Source organism: Zosterops lateralis (genome assembly GCF_965231275.1).
Source record: "Zosterops lateralis genome assembly, chromosome: 5".
Lineage (NCBI taxonomy): Eukaryota > Metazoa > Chordata > Aves > Passeriformes > Zosteropidae > Zosterops > Zosterops lateralis.
This window is the reverse complement of record NC_139766.1, coordinates 19084728-19104513: the sequence shown is the minus strand read 5'-3', so window position 1 is coordinate 19104513 and position 19786 is coordinate 19084728. Positions and strand designations below refer to the sequence as shown.

Sequence of the window (19786 nt, the reverse complement as noted above, 5' to 3'; positions counted from 1 at the left end):
AAGAAAGAATTCATCTCAACAAGAACAGGCATGTTCGTTCCAGAATGAGGATTTCTGTAAAGCTCCACTATGTTGTGTAAGATTGCTTTGCATCTTGCAGCTCTTAAAGAACTACTTTTTACACAAGGAGACATTTTGTATGCACAACCTTACAAAGGCAAAAAAACTAAAAATCTACCTGCATGGCCATGTCTAGCCTCAAATAAATGATAACTCACACTTTTAAGTGATATCTGTTGCAAAAGTCTACACATTTGTCCCATAGCTAGAGCAAAGAAACTCTCTACGCTGCTAGTTTTCTACAGTTCCAGCAAAATTCCATGTTGCTTTGGTAAGAAGACTCACCTTTGCTTTCAGTGATTTAATAATTCAGACACCTGAGGATGTTCTCTGGGGATCAGTATATTTTAAAAGTTTTATACGGCTTTATGACATTTACGAAGTTTTAAAATATTTTGAGAAGAATTAGCAATTTTCCTATGCAGAAGGAGAATGGAAGAAAAGACAAGGGTTTTTTTTAAAATGTTTTTACAAGCCAAAAAAGTAATTAATGAAAAAGTGTTACATAAGTTACTGCACTACAACTGCAGTCATGATCAAAAATAAGATTCAAGATGCTGTTAGCTAAGTTGCAGTCAAAAGCAGGGGGAGGAGAAAGAGAAGAGTATGGAAATAGTAGAAAAAGCAGAAGAAAAAGAGACAAGATAGTAAACCATCAGTTTTATTGATCTACTTAAGAGCAGTGTAACAAAAGCACCTTACAAAAAACATTCAGTGTATTGTAAAAATTATTTGCAACCCTAACCTTCGACTTCATCCATATTTTGACTGGAAAGCTGTAGAAAGGGTTGCTTATCTGAAATGCACTAATAAAGAGAAGCCAAAAAATCAGAGAAATTGAAGTGAAATAAATATATGGAATTAATGCAACCAACACCCTGAAAAACCCAAATGTATCCCAACAGAGTTTCGTTCCTAAAGACATTCTACCTTAATATGAAAAATACTGAGCTCGGAGCTCATTTGTTTGTAGGTAGTCACAGCAACACCTTACAGAAAGTGCAAACTTTGAAGCAAATTCAGGACTTACAGAGCACCAAAAAGAATTCCAACCTTTTCTGAACAGCATCAGCTGTTCCATGGAACTGCACACTGAACTTGGGCACTACTTAAAGGTAGATTTTAATGCCATCAATCAACCAAAAACTAGTGTCTCACACTTGCCAGGAGGAGCTTACCTGTTAGGCAGAGTAAAACTATGAACATTTTTAAGTAACAGTACTTAATCAGCCTCAAGCAACAAACTAACATAGAGAAATCAATGCAACAAGCACTGCTTAAGTTTACTAAGTGTACTGGTGTAAACAATTGCAAGTTTCATTGGACTTTTAAATCCAAGTTTTGAGAACACAGAAGTCAGCAGATAATATAAATTACTGGCAGTAAAATTTAATCTCTGCACTAACAGCTTCTTTGTTCTTTTTTTTCCCCAAGAAGTATTTATTTGAACAGAAAAACGCAAACTTACTTACACTTGGGATATAACAAGTTTCAACAAACAAACTTAAACACTTGTGCTCTTTAAATTCCCTTTTTCATACAAGACCACATGGTTCTTGATTTACTGATCCCTTACAAAGGTTTATCTGTTGTAGTAAAACCTGAATAATAAAATTCCTTTAGCTTGGCAATTAAAAAAATATTACACCATTACTAAAAGCCAAAAACAGAACTGCAAAAGCACTAGACTGAGGCAAAAATTAAGTATATACCATTCCAAGTACAGATAACCAAAAATTTACAGAAACTCAAACAAGTAAAAACACAAAAAAATGCACAACTTTTTACTAAAGTTGAGAGCCAAGTACAATTTTTCAAACTGCAATAAAATTTTGCAAATACATGCAGAGACAATAAAAAAATCTACTTTACTAAAAGTGCAATCTATGATGCTACCAAAGCACACCCTTGAAATGAATCATTCCTTTTGCCATCATTTATATGTGCCTTTCTATGCCAAACAAGAATAGGCAATTCCATAAATGCAGAACAATGAGGCAACAAATTAAATAACTAGCTCCAGACCATGAATTTTCACAGCTTTTTTACTCTAAAAACTAGTATTCCTTTTATTCTAAAAATAAGCAACAACTAATTCCTGCCTACCCTCTTCATATACGCTTTTAAAAACACTCCTTTAATAAACACAAGCACATGCTTTTCTCACCTGAATGGGCATTCTACCTGCAGGTCTATTTGAAATGGCTTCAGAAAAGAGAGAGCAAAAGGGTAAGGTCTTTCATAAAGGGAGATAATATTTTATATGCTTTAACATCCACTTGTACTTTTCAAATTAGATCAGCATTTTTCAGAACTGTATACTTCTACATATGCACAAAAAAAAGTACACAGATGAGCACAAATCAGTGTACATAACTGCTAAACAGAAGATATTTGAGGAAACAAGAAACAAGCAACTACAGAAAACGAAAATGAAGACAAGTAGGATTTTAGCCCCGTTTTTCACACAGACATCATGATACAAACAGGATCTGAAGATTTACATTTTCTCACAATATTTTATTTTTATTCCCATATGTATTGTTACATAATAAAACACATCATTATATGCCTAGTTCATATAACAATACCTGATCACAGGCCTACTGACCTACAAATTAAAAGCGCCTGCAGTAGCCCAGTAAAACCTATCAGGGAGGAAGAGTTTTTGAGAAAAGTTTTTTACCTTGTTGAAAATAAGCCAGATGGCAACTTACAAAGAACAAACCTGGACAATAGTTTCATGTTACATTTTGCGTTCAAAAAATACCAGTTAGAATTTGTTCTGTGATCCCTATTATCCTGATCCAAACCTGAGAGTGCCACCTGCACGCTGCTCTGCCCGCACAGTGTACATGAGTCTGATTAATCTGTTCCTGCAGTGTAGCTAATCACCCACCCACATGAAGATGTGGCTGATAGAAGCCACACCTCAGAGAGGCTTCAAGCAGAAACAAGGAAATCAGGTCAAACATACAGCCATGTCTGCTGCATTGTGCCTTCCTGTCACCTCTGAGACTCCAAACTAAGTCAAAAAACTCTCTCTTCTCATGAGCATTGTCCCTGCTCCAGTCAAAGCTCCCCGAGTCCCTTGCACAAGCACAAAATAGAAGAACAAACAACAGCACAAGCCCAGCACAAGCTGAAGCTGCAGACTTTGGTGTGTCATTAACTAATCAGGAAGATAACAGAAAGATGATTTCATAAGTCAGTTTTGAGATTTGCTCTATGGGTGCAAATATTTAACTCAGCTTGCACATGCCCCAGGCAGGACCTGCAAAGTGAACATAATCACTTTTGGCACCTCACTGAGCAGTCTACAGGGAGAACCACCAGCCTGTGGTTTTGCACGCGCAATTCACAGCCAAGAAAATACTTTCCCTTCTGTTAGGGGATAAGAAGAAGACAAGAAATGTGTTGAAACTAAAGGAAATAATATCTCCATAACTGCATATTCAACTGGAGATACAGTAACTCACTAGATTCTAAAGAATATTACTAAAGAAGGTTTGTGCATAAATACGCATAATACGGAAATAAAATGTTGCTTCCTGATAGGAGTTAACACCCCCAAAAATGTGATACCATTCATCATTTGATATTTTAAAATATTTTAGTAGAAATTAGGAGAATTTTGCTTTGTTTGGATCCACAGGAATGCTTGGTCACACGGAGCCAATAGATTCCTGATACAATGTCCTCCAATTGTTTGCTACTTCACATAACATGTTTAGCAAATATGGGAAAATTACCCCTCCCCGTAATGGGCCTTTTTTAACTCAGCCTACCAGAGTGCCTTGAGTTTTCTCTTCTCTCATCGATACAATAAATACTGCATAAATACGCTCTAGGAGAAAAACATTCAATCCTGTCTGAAAGACGTTGACTTTGTTTCTTGAAGGTAAGCTAGTATTTTACCTGTAGACAAATTCAACAGCCAGTAGATCATACAAAATCCTTTTCATAAGCTGTTGTACGCAAGAGAAGAGACAGTACAACATGTAAAACCAAACAAAAGACAATTTTCAGAGACAGGATACAAACGCATCAGAGAAATATTGAACACAATATATGGAGCACTTCTTTTGTACTCAGAGGCTTATAACCAGTTTATGCCTCAAACAAACACTGACTTCCTTTTTTCCTGCTGGAGAGCTACAAGTTCAGTTGCAGAAATGACACCAAGCATAACAATCTTCTTCCTTCCTTCTGAATTTTGCTGTTGGCAAAGGAAAACATGCTAGCAGAAAATGACATCCGTAACACTTTGCAGAGAAACTCAGGTCCGAGCTGCAGAGGGAGACGTGGAGGGGAAGAGGCAGAACAGCTGACCACTGCTGACTGGCACACTAAGTCACCTGAGGTAATTAAACATACTGGAATGTTTTTGAGAACTTCTTACCAGAAAGATTGTTAATTGGTGTTAACTCCATTAAATTATTTGCTTAATAAGCAGCTATTAAAAGTTGCTAAACAGAGAAAAGCAGAAGTAATTACACCGTCCCTGCTTGAGTCCTGCATACTGCTCTGCTCATCTCTAAACAGACTGAGTGTAATTTTAAAGGAAGAAAGTCTTTATAGGCAACAAGTATAGGATAGATAATACAGTGAAGGAAAAGAAACCAAAAGCATAGAATAGAAAATAAAGATATTCTCAGATTCATAGTATTTTGAAAAGCTACCAGCTAAAAAAAAAAAAAAGATACAAACTAGATACAAACTGCCTTTACGTAAATACCTTAATACACAGTTACGATAATGAGTTCTATTGATTATTGTGTCCAAGACACCAATTTCTTTCCAAGTGAGATCTACATGAACATAAAGCCATGTTTATATTGGGTAAGATTAAAATCAAGCAGTCTGGAACTCATCTTCACAGTTCAGGACACAAGGTGATTAGTAATTGGTTTTTGTTAGGAAGAATTATATTGAATTGCTGTGCACTAGACTTCTTGTAATACCCTTTCTCAAGCCCCAAGCAGATGGTTATTTCAAGATATTAGATAAGCTATTTATTTCTCTGAATTTGTCAGGTAATGATTAGGCTGCTAAACAAGGTTTAAACCATTACTTATGGAGCAGTGTGGGGGGAGAAGCATACAGTAACATGCCTAAAATCCTATTTGTGAATAGCATCAGTCTTCGTCTGAAAGCAGTCTCCAGAAAAAAATACGACTCCATAAAGAGCCTCCGTGGATTACTACATTACATCAGCATGGATAATAAACATGGCTTTTTGCCTACAAAAGCACACACCAATGTTTTAGTTAAGAGTTTATGCCACAGGAATTGAATCCTCTGTCCTACTAGGGAGTGAAATTTTAGCAATATGTTTCTGAACAACAGACGACAGTGATAGATGCTCGGTAGAAATGCAAGTAAGTTAATTCTCTTATGAAAGCAGTAAAAATAGTGCCCAAGACCACTTTGTTCTGAATACAATACTTTGATAGTCTGTGAAGATTTACAGTTACATCCAAAATTTGATTCCATTAATTCATTTCTTTAAAATGGGTTAACAGAAGAACAGAAATGGGTTAACAGAACTTTGAAAGAAAACAAATAATTGTAAGTAAGGTTAATTATATACAACAAAGTGGAAAACATTTAGGGTTTCCCACAGCATATTTTCAGTACTATTGATTTTTGGACAATCTGTTCTCATATGTACACTAAAACAAATGCCGCTAAACCAAGCTTTTTAAAAAGTAAACCTACTCTAAACACAAAGGTGCTTTGTCAGTGAATTAGCTAAGAACTTCCAGGCACATAACAAAAGCCTGCAAGAATATGCCATGAGTGGAATAAAAAATACACAATGTAACCCGTCAGGCACGCTCAGAGTGGAAAATTTCAAAATCTCTGTATTTCTCCTATAAAAATAAACAACATCATTAAAGAAGTTTCTTAATTTAGCATTTGTTTTGCTTTGTAATTCTTTTTTATACAGTTATAAAATTTATACAGCTAAAAAGTATTATTTACTTACATGAACAATCACACAAAAAGAATGGGAGACAAGGAATAATCCAAAGCAACATTTCACAGCTTCCTGACTCATTTGCTGCTGGGAACTGTGTATGCAACCCTTTAACCCCACACAAAACAAACCTGTCACCTGTATGTCTTTAGGAGCGTATGCCATTTACAGTCAGGGGTTTTTTTCCTAAACAAATGCAAAAATGACTCAAAAATTTTTACAATAGATTGTGCAGCATGGACAGTCTTTGCTATCCTCCCCTGACAGAGCTTTTCCCAAACCATGCCCTATTCTACTGGCAGCTTTTACCGAGTTGCTCTATCCATGTTCAGCCAGTATCTATCTTCTGTTGAACATTCACAAGGCCAGACTGACAACCTTTCCTTAGTCACTCTCCTCTTTCTACAATCTGGCTGGGCAACAGTGACAGCTGGTTGGGACATCACATACTGCAGCAAGCAGGCACATGGAGAGAATGGAAGAGTTAATTTTGACATACCTTTTGCTGAAAGTTGACTATGGTACTTTTAGTTATGGACTATTTAAGATCCATGTAACATTTAGTTATTTACTAGCATCACTATACACAAGCAAGGTCCTCGTTCAGTCACGCTGCATAGAACAGTCTTTTTGCAAATATTCAATGATACAGGCATTCAGTAATTGGGCAGAAATCACAAAAAGTCAAAATAAATTCAGACAGTAATGCAGCCTTAACTAATCTAAATGGCTGTGCATTGTATTTATTAAGAACAGATTTCTCAAGTACTCACCCTCACATTGTTTATCATCTATCTGAACTGAACTATTTTATAAACAATACAAAAGGAAAATCTGCACAGAAATCTACTTCTGGAATTTTTTTTAACGCATTGCTTAGCAAGTTCCATTGGACATTCAACTGAGGAAAAGACCAAAACTGAAGATAATGTTAGATAGGCATCCAAAGCAAGAGTTTTCTCCAAGAAAACCAAAAAGAAATATTTTAAAAATTACATGACAAAGTAATTCTATACTAGAAAAAAATTATTATCTCTAAAAATATTTAGTTATTAAAATATTTGTGTATAAAGACCTGCCCGGAAGATTTCTAGAAGCCCTAATTACATGAAACACATTTGCTCTGCTCAGAATTAAAGCGCAGAATTTAGGCATAAATGTTCATCTATTACAACTCGCATTAGAGATAACAGGCAAGAGCTCCTGCAGATTGCAACATTAGTCTGAAAAAATGAATAGTCACTCAAGAGAATCCTGTCAGATATTCCCAACAACTGCTAAAAGATCCTCAAACACAGGACAGCTGTAGCCTCCTAACAAACTGCAAATTATATTACCAAAAATTCTTGAAGATTCTGGGTTTTCTCTGTCTCTGTGATATCTTTCAAAGTCAAGTCTATGCCATCGGAAAAAAAAGGCACTGTCCATAACTCTCATCCTTCTGACTGCAAAAACAAAAAATGAACAGTAATAAACCACTCAGAGTAACTCCAGGGCTATGGTAGCTTCAAAAGCACAGTAGGCAGCCCAGCATTCTGCCTGTGACTAAACCAATCACAGCTGCACAATACTGAACAATTGTGGGCGAGCATATCACAATTTCTAATTTAGCACAACATTCTGCTATGAAGTACAAAGTGTAACTTTAAGCTCCCTGATGCAATTAATGAAGAGGTGGAATTGTTCTTTCTTTTTTCCATAGCTCTGCTTCAGTCTTATCTACTAAGAGTTTTCAGAATTACATTGGCTGATGGTAGTCTACTCTTTATTTCTGACACTCTTTATGAGCACAGGCAGAAGGGTCTAAAACCAGCGGGGCATATTATATGCCCCCCCAAGAAAGATCTAGTAAAGCAGCGAAATTCTTTCTGGAATCTACGTGGCATTTTCAGTTATGTACTCTTGCACCCAGCATTTTACAAGATCTACACAATTCCTGCATCAAAAGTTTAGCTTTAGAGAAATGCTATCTTTACCTTTTCAGTATTCCTGTTTCATGCTCAGCTTGGAGCAAAAAATAAGTGGTAAATGAAACAAGCTGAGAAGATCTGTTAAGGATGCTTGAGGTATACAATCAGAACACATAAAATATGTACAGGATTTGGTGGGGTGAAGAAGGCAAGGCAAGACAAATGCAACAGATAAGACATTTTAAAAAAAATACCAAATATATTATGAAACACTACATCTTAAAAAATTCTGTTACACTGCAATGTTACCCCTTCACTTAGAGGGGCAGCACGTTGCGACGTGGGTGTGGACCCTCACAAAGGACGGCAGGCAGCAGCAGGGTCAAACATGGAGGGCTCTTTATTATCTGACTCCAATAACTTATACACACTTTTTACAGAGGGCCAGGATTGGCCCAAGGAGGTTACAACCTCCTGACTCCATTGGTCACTATGACCATGAGTCAAATTCTCTCTCAGAGAACAACTATGCAAAACATACAGATAAATTCTAAGAATACACATTATTTACATCAAGCAGCGGGAGAATGGTGCTGCAAAGGTTCAAACACTTGAAAGCAAGAAAGTCAGGGACAACACTACAATTCAGATGAAGTTTGTAAAACAGTTCAAAAGCTGAAATTAATTCAAGTATTGCTGTTCTCTAGCAAATAAACCATCTACTAGGAAGTCTCAAACCTCCTGAAAGTAATAAATAATTGCTAACAAGTCTGTCTATCTATCAAACATGAGGAGAAGGAGTTAACACCACTTTCCTTTCCCTGAGTAACATATTAACTATAGCTTCCTAGGTAGTATTACCCATTGGCTGAAACCTTATCCTGCAACATTTTAAAACTAAATAACAGAGAAACAAACTTAAACCCACTCAGTAAGCACTGCAAACATAAATATCAAATTAATTATTCATTCTGCAGCATTCAAGAAAATTAAAGATGTTAAAGAAATATGGCAAAAATACCTAACTCAAAAAAACATTAAAGTTTATATATAAGCATATATCCTTAAACAGAATAAAGCACCACTTTTAAAATAGTTCTCATATAAAGCCAGGAGAGCAGTATTTTTCCCCCTGTATCTGAACTGAGTGCCATCTTCACACTCAACAGAAATCTGACATAGTGAGCAGACTTAGTGGCAATGTCCATATCTCCAAACAGCATTTCCCATCTCACAACAAAACAATTTTAATCTACTATAGAAAGAGCCCAGATGCTGACACCTCCAGAGATGTGAAACGAATCCTGTCCCTAAAGGTTCTGGTCAGTAACACCGTGAGTGTGTGACGCTGTTTTACACTACAACGATACAGATCCTGAACTTCAGAAGGCTGAAAATAACTTATTTATTTTGGGGATGTGTTTCTTTTTCATCCTATTCCACACAAACCAATTTGATTGGTGAAACAAAAACAAACTTCTTCAATTACATTGGTCAGACCAGAGGGACATCAAGAAGTCCCTCTTAGGAAAAGGAATGAAAATTTAGGTACAGTTTACAAAAACATGTTTCTTGTTTACAGAAAATTCTCTGGGAAATGAATTTTAGAAAACTAAAACATCTCAGGCACAAAACTAGGTCTACAGGTGTGCACTTCAACACCTCTGGACCCTACAAATACAACAATGTTAAACAACAAATGAAAATAATATGCCTAGGGGAAGCAGGAAACTGAATAGTAAATGCTACCCAAATATGCTTTTCCAACCACATCTTGAAGTTTGCATTGTGTGAAACACCAGCTTCCAAATGACGCTGCATTTTCAAAGTCCAGTACAACAACAATAGCCTTGGCATGAGCAACAGCTATTCAGAAAGTCCAAGAAGGAAGCAGGCTCACTGCTGGATATTTCCAGTGTGAGAACTAATAGCTGCTACTGGTCTGGCTGCTTTCCTCCCTTCTGGGCCCTGTACCCCACCAGTAACCATCGCAAATGTTTCACCCAGCACTGCAAATACAAAGCTTTCTGCCTGCCCTGCCAAATGCAAATCATTATTTCCCTATTTCCTCTGAAAGGAACAACAACCAAGAGAGAACTGGAGGATGCCTGAAAGCCATCCTTTGGCTTTGGTGACACCTTAACAAAAATAAAATATCATTTCTGATAGAACTATTTAACCCATATTCAGATATTTAGGTATACCCATTGTCTTTAAATTTAAAATCTTCTAAGTTAGGAATGAAATATTGAAGTTGCTTTCATTACAATTAAACTTCGTATTAATTTTAATTGCCAACAGAAAATACAATCTGTAAAGTCAAGGGACTTTGCCTATTTAACAAACAAACTAGCTCTAACTGGTACTTTGAAGTAATCTCTGTTTAACAGCAGTTTGAGATAAGCCAAAGAAGTAGCAAGTTACAAAATATTTCTAAGTGAGAAATCCAAGACTATCAGTTGAGGCTACTTCATAAAATAGGTGAACATGTCAGAGACAACATCTCATTATTCATGCAAACATTACAGGCTACTTAAAGCTCTTGGGCAAGATGCACAGGACAAGAACAGCATTTACCTTGCCCTAGCACTGCAACACATTGAGAACTTTGCTCTTGGTGTTGGCACTTGTACTTGACACCAGCATGAACATCATAAGTCACCTTTTACTACGTCTCTAACTTACACCTAGTTCACATACTAATACTAAGACTCAGGAACTATCCTCTCCACCGGGTGCCAAACAACCCTGGGGTTAAGCAGAACACTTTAGAGAAATTCCTTATATGCTTTAGCTCCACACAATACAGACTGTTCTGTAGTCAGTTGCTGAGGTCAAATTCACTACCTAGTGAAACAAAAGGAGCTTTGAAATATCCAAGCAGTAGTATAAATTACAAGCTCTGAGTTGATCTTAGGACATAAGATGTTGATTTCCATAGTGGTTTACCACTGTTTTTTCCAATTCTCATCTGTATCAGAAAGCAACAAAGAATTTTGTATTTAAGTCAGTCTTCTTCAAAATTTTGAAGGCAAAACTTGCCAAGAAAAACAATTACAGGTCTGTCTTTATAGTTAAATACATGTTCCTTTCCAGCTTCTAACCAGACTCTTAGTACATTCCCAATTAATATAGGAGAATTAAGCTTGTCCTTTATGATCCTTCAAACTACAGCACAGACCTGGAAAAGCAAACACAATCTTCACTCCTTTAAACATCACATTTCCCTTAATTTTTATGTGCAACAAGTCCTTGCTACTAGCAGAGTGTTTCACTTCCACTTTCATTTTAATTGTGTACACCAACAAAATTTTGAAGAAGACCAACTGAACTAGACACATTCACGAAACATTTCTACAGTCAGTTTCCAGAGCAGAACCCAAGACAAAACCAGATAGTTTCACTTCAAGTATTCACAATCATATGAGAAGCAGTGAAACAATTCTTTTCATTACAATAACCCTTGCAAACCTTTGGGAGCAGGGCAGGTGGTGGACTGAATAAAAAAAAAAAATACAAGAGGTCACAAAGTCTGAGAGGTCAGTTATGTTCCCTCAGTGTTCTACAAATAAGACTGGCCTGGTAGTAACTACAGAGCAAATGCCCATTTTCCAAAGCAATTTGGATGAATGAGCTTCAAAAATTAGTTGATCAACCTGTAAAATCGTCATTATCACTTGAAACCCCACAGCTGCCTAAAATCTCCACCCATGGTCAGATCTGAAGGTAGAAGACCAAAGACAGATAACAAGCCACAATATCTAGTCTTTAAGCAGTTACATTATAACTGTATTCAGAAAACTCAGTTGAAATGCTTAGTTCTCTGCCTAAAGTCCCCTCAAACACTTCATAGACCCCAAAAACACAGTATCAAACAGCAAACGACCAGAATTAAAGAAGCAATCTTAAAACGCTTCTACTAAAGCATAAAAAAATCTGTTCAAATTAATAATAAACTATGACATTCATATTTAAAGAATACAAACAATAATTTGGGCAACAAAGCAATGGCTGTCTTGTTTTTTCACTTTTGTTAAAAGGTTAATGTGCTGTTGACAGCCTTTTGAGCACAGAAAACTAAGTATGATAAAAGAAAATCAAAACCAAAAAAGTCATTGTAATTTTGCTAGCCTCTGACAGGAAAGAAATTTCAGTGTTAGGAGACTGCAAACAAATACAAATCAACAGCAGAAACACAGTTCAATAAAATCAATTTTAAAGTGAGTAAATGCCAGCGAAACTTTTGCCAGTTTTCAAACTAAAAACACAAAATAAGTTACACCTCCCAAAAACTAACCACATAAATTATGGATGCAGTTTACTGTAACATTATGATATTCTCCTTTAAGTATTTTACCCTTGTTCTTTCTACTTTAGCAATCACTTTAAACATTAGCACAAAACGAAAAATGAAATGCTAATGGAAATGGCAACTATACTGTCAAATTGTTTTGTCTCAAACAACACAATCATACCTTGCAGTTTCATAGAAGATTAGCAAATACATATGAAATAACCACTCTTAAGCAAAGGTGTCCACCCAATTGAATCTTGCCAAGGACTATCTAGCAGCAAGTGGTGCAGTACAGAGGGTGATGGCAACAATAATTTTTCCCAAAAACAACACATTTTTCTTTTACAAAACAGTCCACTGTAATAAGATTTCTGGCTCAATTGTACCTGTTCATGCAGACATGTTCTCCCACTTCACCCTGGGAAGCAGGGCAGAGATATATCCATTTTCAAACAGTCTGCTGATTTTACAATTAATGCCTCCAGGTCTCATAGCATGAAAATAAGTACCAGTTTTCTTATAGTTGCCTGCTTTATAATACTCATTATTTCAAAGAAATCTACCACACTCCTATCTCCCTCCTAAGACTCAAAACCCATCTGGCTGTCACAGTGCTTTTCCAGCCCTCCTTCCACCTTCTTGGCCTTCCAGCCCAGTGTTCATTCAACCTTTGCTTATCTAATTTTAGCATATTATTCCAGTAAAAAATGAATCCAACAATTAAATCAAAATAGCTCAGCATGAGGAAGAAGACAGGCTGAAGGCCTAAATTGTGGCTGCCTTCAGCTTCTAAGAACTACAGCCACAGGGCAGGTCTTTTAATATCGAGAAGGTTTACTAGCCCATCTTACACAAAAAACAGGTACATAAAAGCACTGGCAAGCTTGATTCAAATATCTCGGCTCAGTTGGTTAGAGCACGGCTCTAGTAACACCAAGGTTGTGGTTTCAGTTGCAGTAAGGGCCATTTACTTTGGGACAGGACTCGATGATCCCTCCAGAACCCTTCTAACTCAGAACATTCTATGTGTTTCTTCTACATCCTTTCAAGTGACAATGATTAGTATTCTATTTCTCTGTATTCATAATTTGTAGTACTTCTTCCTGACCAACGCCCAGGCTTTTTTTTCAAAGAACAGTCCACAATTACTCCCAAAAATCTCAAGTATAACAGCTAATCAGAGATCCATTTAATCAGCTAAATCAACTCTAAGAAGACACTTAATGGTATGAAACCACTCATTGAAGTAAGCTCCTTCCTCTTTTCTCTCCCTGCACCACTCTTTTGCATGTCAACACTACCATCTCATCACCCTGTCCCACAGTATCATGAAATACTTTCAGAGACCTCTGCGAGCAGCAGCAGCTTAGATTGAGTCCCAGTTCATCACTCCACTACACACCAAACTTCCAGCAATTTCTGATGCTCCATCTGTAACCATCTGGCACTGTGAAGGTGCATCCTTTTTCTTTCCAGTAAGACAACATAGTACCTGTGATAGTTCATCACTGTTTTGTAAGAAAACAGTAATTTCTGTGAACCTGATCACAGACCAGTTTGCATACAGAGCTTCCACTCTGCTGGAATAAGGAAGTCCTACCACTTGACAACATCAAGAGAAATAAGAGCCTTGACTACTGTTCATGGGATACTATAAACAGATATGAGGCAACATAAAACAAGCTTCTGAGTGCTTCAGAGACAAAAGAATAACACATCACAGATGCATAGTTTCTTAGGATGTTTACTTAATAAACAAAACAAACTAGTTTTACTTGGATTCTTTTGTAACAGTGTTTGAAAGTAGTCAATTGGATGCATCTAGAGTTCAGATAGGTGGGTTTGTTTAGCTTTCAAACATGTACAGCCAAATCAGAATGGCACATGTTCTTACTATCCCATATTAATAAAATCACACTTCATCAGTTTCACTTTACAGAAGTAAATAATTATGCCTAGCAAGCAATTTTAATTTTGAGATATAAACTTTCTTACAATAAATCAATAGGCAAAAAAAAAAAAAAAAAAAAAAAAATTAACTCCCGAAACAAAAGTTTATTCCAAACCATCCATTTTTTCTGCAAGCTAAGTTACTATCATCTGGAATAACTAATCTCTTTAAGAAGCCCTACTAAAATAATAGTTCTACTGCTAATCTAAAAGCCCCTCTCTACAAGTCTTATGGATAGCTGAAGTACTTCCTTATCAATTTTGAATGTCATTTTTCAGATTCACAGTTGGTAAGTGGGTAAAACGTTGCTTTTTGAGAGTACCTAAGTCTCCCTTACATACCTTTCTCAATTGCTATTTACTTGGCATGTGTGGGCTTCCACTAAAATGGTTAATAATAATTTCCCCCAACACTTTTATCTCCTCACAAGATACTGTTGAGCAGCCATGCACTGAACTGAAGCAAAGACCTGGTACTGATGAAAAAAAACCCCAGCTTTCAGCTCAATCAATTCCCCCAAGCAGTCCACCTCCAGACATCATGAGTGAGCACCCAGAATAGGCAGGGAGAGAGAGAAAGAAACAAGCAGAAAGGAGGAGCATCCCTTCCTGCAAAACCAGCCCATTTTAAGGTCAAGTTAAACCAGTGACAAGGCTAACATCCTCTAAAGCTGCAGAGCTACAGGTCCCCAACCCCTGCCTGCAACACCATCACTGTAAAACCAGTTATCGGCAGTGGAGCCTCACAAGACCAAAACCAAAACATTGCTTTACTTTAAATGCAGTCTTGGAATGAAATCCCAGTGAATAAATAATACAGGTTCATACAATGAAGTCAATGGAACCCTTTTCAGAGGCTCTTATCTGTATTTTAGACCAACATATTACTGCACTGTTTCCAAAGTAACTGGAATACCCTCTACAGCACTGAGAGTTTCAGTAAATATATTCAGAGAACATGAACCAGGTATGAACAAGAGACTGAGGCAGCCAGGTTCCAAAAAAATACTGGCCAAGCTAAGTTTTTCAAATAGAAATTAAAATTATACTCTGGGAAAGACAGTACTGTCTCTGTACATTTCATTTGTAACTAAAATCCACCAGTAGGAAAGAATATAAATATATTTTTCATTCTTGACACTTAACAATATAAATTTTGGAACTATATGATATTATATAATCTAATTTTCATATTTAGCAAAACAGTAAAAAGTACTTGGCACTAAAAAAAGGCAATTTCATTTTCACTTTAAAACAATTTTTAATACTTCAGGGGATGAAAATAACTGAAGCCAGGGGTATTTTCACATTGACATACAATGTTACAGCAAGAAGCTACCTTGCAACATCCTATATATAACAATCAAGAATTAAAACTATGGTAAAAGGAAGACTCCTACTCAGAATAACTACCTTTCATATGTTTCAAAATTATCACAGAACACCTGATTTGCATCTGCTTTTTATTTGTTAACAGTACGGTACTTCTTGTTTGTTGTTCTTCAAATGAAAATACTGTGTAGAATTTTAAAACAAGGAAAAACTAATCAAGCTTGTCATTTCCAGACTACTAGAGAGAAACAATGTAAGATTCTTTTTATATGCTTTAGATCTAGGCATAAAAACAGAAGACCCACCTACTTAATGCATCTAGTGAGGGCAGAAGGGAGGAATGCATTTCCAGTAAAAGCCTATGGCTGGGACAAAAAAATTCAGGAGATTGACAAAAGTTATTAGTCAAAGCTTATAATTTCCAAGCAAAGCTCACTGAACATACTTCTACATGAAAAATGATATATCTAAAAAACAATCACTTACTGAGCCATTCACTCATTTGTCAAATGCTACATATTTAAAAAAAAAAAAAAAAGAAAAAAGCCCACACCCCATACTATTCAGGAGCTATCACATACTATTCAGGAGTTATTCTTGACAAATCTCCAGGGGAGCCACAAGGAGTTATTTACTATTAGAAATAAAATAACATTTGTGTGAAATTTTCCTTTCTAAATAACATATTTAACTTGCAGGAAATTCTGAATTTAAGTATTTCAGTTCACAGAGCCACTAGATGAAACTGAGAAAAACTGTTCCTTTATTTCTGCAACATTATCATATATGTTTAATAATTGCATACAATTAATCCCTTCCTTTTTTCTAAACCACAAAGGGAGAAGGAGCATTCAGACCGCACTTTCATGTGGGAAAAGTTTCTACTTTTAAGGAGAAAATACACAGAGCCTAGAAAACCAAAACGTCTTCAGCAAATTTTTATTCAACAAAATCTTGCCTAAATTAATATTTTGTCACAAGGTTTATTTGCTTTTAAACACGGCTTTAAATAGGTTAAGGTAAACTACTGGTTTTAGTAAACTACTCAGCTCTAGGAGCTGAGCACATGACAATTTCTTACAAATGAACATTAACTACAGAAACACAGCACACACACACAAAAATCTATCAGCTATTAAAATTTCAGCTGGAGACAGTACCAAAGGGCTGGGCTGCTGACAGCTTTTAAATGTCTCATGATACACAAGAAAAGGTAGGAAACAGAAAGTGTTGCCTAGACAAAAAGGATCAAAGCCATCTTTGCATTCCTATAAATTCTGAGCTACTGCAGAAGTTGAGCTTCACGCAATCCAAGTAGCCTCAACAACAATTCCAATTTACACAAGTTTCTGTGGTGCTGCTTGCGGTTTGCAATACAAGCTGCAGTAACTCAGTGATAGGTTCCCTTCCCATCTCAACATCTAGGAACAGCTGGAAAAGAAAGTAGCATAACACTGCATAGAGAGAAAATCTCCTGATACACTTAAAAATCTTGGCTAGAGACCACAGGAATAAGACCGAAAAGGTCAGTGGTTCTTACCTCTTAATCTGAATTCTGCTGAATCAAATGAGTCAACAGTTCTGAGTGCTGTGAGCTCAAATTCTTAATTGTACTGACAAGCACATTATCTTCAATTTCCAAGATGAATTTTAGTTAAAATTCTATAATACATCTCATTATGCAGATTTAAAGACACCCACCTCTACCAGGTCTTTGAAAAATGCCATGGATTTTTTGGATTTGAAGGAAAATGAGCAAGATCCAGAAGGGGCAGGAGGAGGAAAGGTATAAATAAACTCTTAAGTTTGAATTGCTCAGAGAAATTAAATAAAAAGGGTAAATTTTCTGACAATCATCACATTCTGTTTGTGCTGATTCTAAATTTTAACAACACATTATAATTTTATTCACCCCTCCTCTTTCAGATATGCAGTTTCCACAGTAACTGGAGATACTTAGTAGTAACCAAAGGCAGAATAATAAGAACTTATGTAATAACTTGAAACTCACCTTGGTTTCTAAAAATATGTATATGTTTATTTTAGGACAACAAACATTGTGGCTATTTATTTTTTACACACTCCCTATGTGGTCAAAATAAACATCTCAAGTTCCTGTATTTTAAAAAGCCAGTTCCACAGACAGGATGTAACAGACTAATCCCAAAATCCTAATGAAGTCTTCCCTACCATCGGGATTTCTGCAGTAAATTAGTCAACACTTTATGTAAAATAATACACTTTTGACTTCTGAAGAGTCTTTAACCATGCACTTTAAAAAAAAAATAAAATAAAAAAAGGAACATTAGCTTTCCCACATCACAGCTGTTTGCTGTTTTGCTGTGTGTTCCTCCCTCTAAATGCCAATTGAGAACGAATACTAAACACAAAAAAGATGTAAAGATGTAAGAGTTAGAGAACACAACCTGAAAGTCAATTAGAAGGCCATGAAACTGCTTACTTCATACAAATGCTAAAACACCTCAGTATTTTTAGGTGATTTTCATAGTAGCAGTATCATCATGGGAAATCTTATCAAGATCAACAGCTCCTGTCACTGGGTGCAGTCCTCTTTTGACAAATATATGGCAGCTCAACCTAGTTATGATAGATCAGTATCCCTGGAGTTAGGCAGAAGAAAATGAGTCATGCCCAAGTTGTGCGTGGGCCCAGCTTGTCAGAAGGACGTCCTCAGAACAGCAGAGCTGTCTTCAGAGAGCTTATAGCTGAAAGGGCAACACAAAAACCTGCTGATGGAGACATGACAGAGTTCAAACATTTCAGGGAGCGACACTGGGGGTATAAAGAAAGGGTCTGCTACATACTACTACTACTCTAACACAAGAAAAGAAAATACCAGCTAAATAACCTCTCTAAATCACAACACCAAGACTGAATCTTCAGAAGAGGTGAAGGAAAAACCTTACAGGACACCAGAAGGTGCAGAATGCGTTGAAGAGTTACAATCAAAACACTGGAAGGCTGTAAGGTAAAAAAACTCAGCTAAGGGTAAAGGAAGTTACAAGTACTTGATGTTTTATCTCTGAGTGGGAGTCCAATGCCACTCAGCTACATAAAGGCCAGGATTTTTCCTGGTTAATTGTTTTCTAATATTTGTTTCAAAACAGTCTACAAATCCAGCCATTCTCAGCTTTTTTAACTGTATCTCATAGTTATGACAATGCAACTGCTATTGACTGAGCTATTAAAACAGAGATCTCTCCTGAATTTCTTCTATTCTTCATCACTAAAAATAAAAAACATGCTAAGAAATTAAAAACTTAATTTATCTGAGAAATGATTATATTCCAAAGACAGATGACTGCATTGAGATACTATCAAAAAGTAATGATAGCTTCATGTCAACACCCTTTAGAGGAGACAGGACTTGAAATTTCTGTCCTCCCACTAGAAACAGTAAAGCCAGATTACAAGGAGCTTTACTAGAGACAAACAGAAGAAATAGAATTGCAAAAAACAAACAAGCAAACAAAAACCTGTAATGCTGAGTCTCCATCACTAGAGAAATCTACTAGCAGTTCACTAAGAAGGCCACAGAAGTCTCATAGCTCACAAACTTATAAGACTGGTACAAGCCAAACTAGTCACGCAAAAGCATTTCACTATGTGCCCAAATTCACCACCCTCTTAGTATTAGCTCACTATACATGAAGGCTCACACACAACCACCGAATTCCAAACACCTTATTCAAGCCCCAAAAAGATCACTGATGCAGTTTCACAGTCACCTTAGCAATGACATTCTATGAACAGCTCTGTTCAGACTATCACTGGGTGCCATCACAAGGAAGCACACCATCCTTGCTCCCCTCTCTGGACACCATGGTCCTCCCTCTTCTTTGCACTGGTGATAGGCTTAAAGCAAGCCAGGAAAGAGTCTGGTAAATTCAGTTTTACCTGTTGCCTGTGGTTCTTGCCACATTCCTGCAAGCCAAAGCAACAGACGGTGCTGCTCATCAGAATATTAGGGTAAGTCGGGTAGTACAAAGCAAAAAGGGAGCATGAAACTCCTTCTCTCCTTGTGGGTTTCCAGTAGTGGGATGACCATGCCGACTCCTACCAGCTCTCTTGTGGTAACAGTATTGTGTGTGTGGCCAGCTGGGGTCAACTCCAGAGAAAAAAGCCCCACTTAAACAGCCACCTACATTAGAACAGCTTAAGCCAATTGTAGAGTTGCAGCTAAAAACACATTTTCCAGAAACCTTCGCTTCTCAAATGCCAAAGTCTGATTAATTT

The 19786-nt window shown here is 36.6% G+C and overlaps 1 protein-coding gene across 2 annotated transcripts in view; it reads right to left on the bottom strand.

The window, feature by feature from the left end:
• STIM2 (stromal interaction molecule 2) overlaps positions 1-19786 on the bottom strand; it is a gene marked incomplete at its 5' end in the record, with an annotated part of 67121 nt that overhangs the window by 44094 nt on the left and 3241 nt on the right. The gene's annotated exons all lie outside the window — the stretch shown is intronic.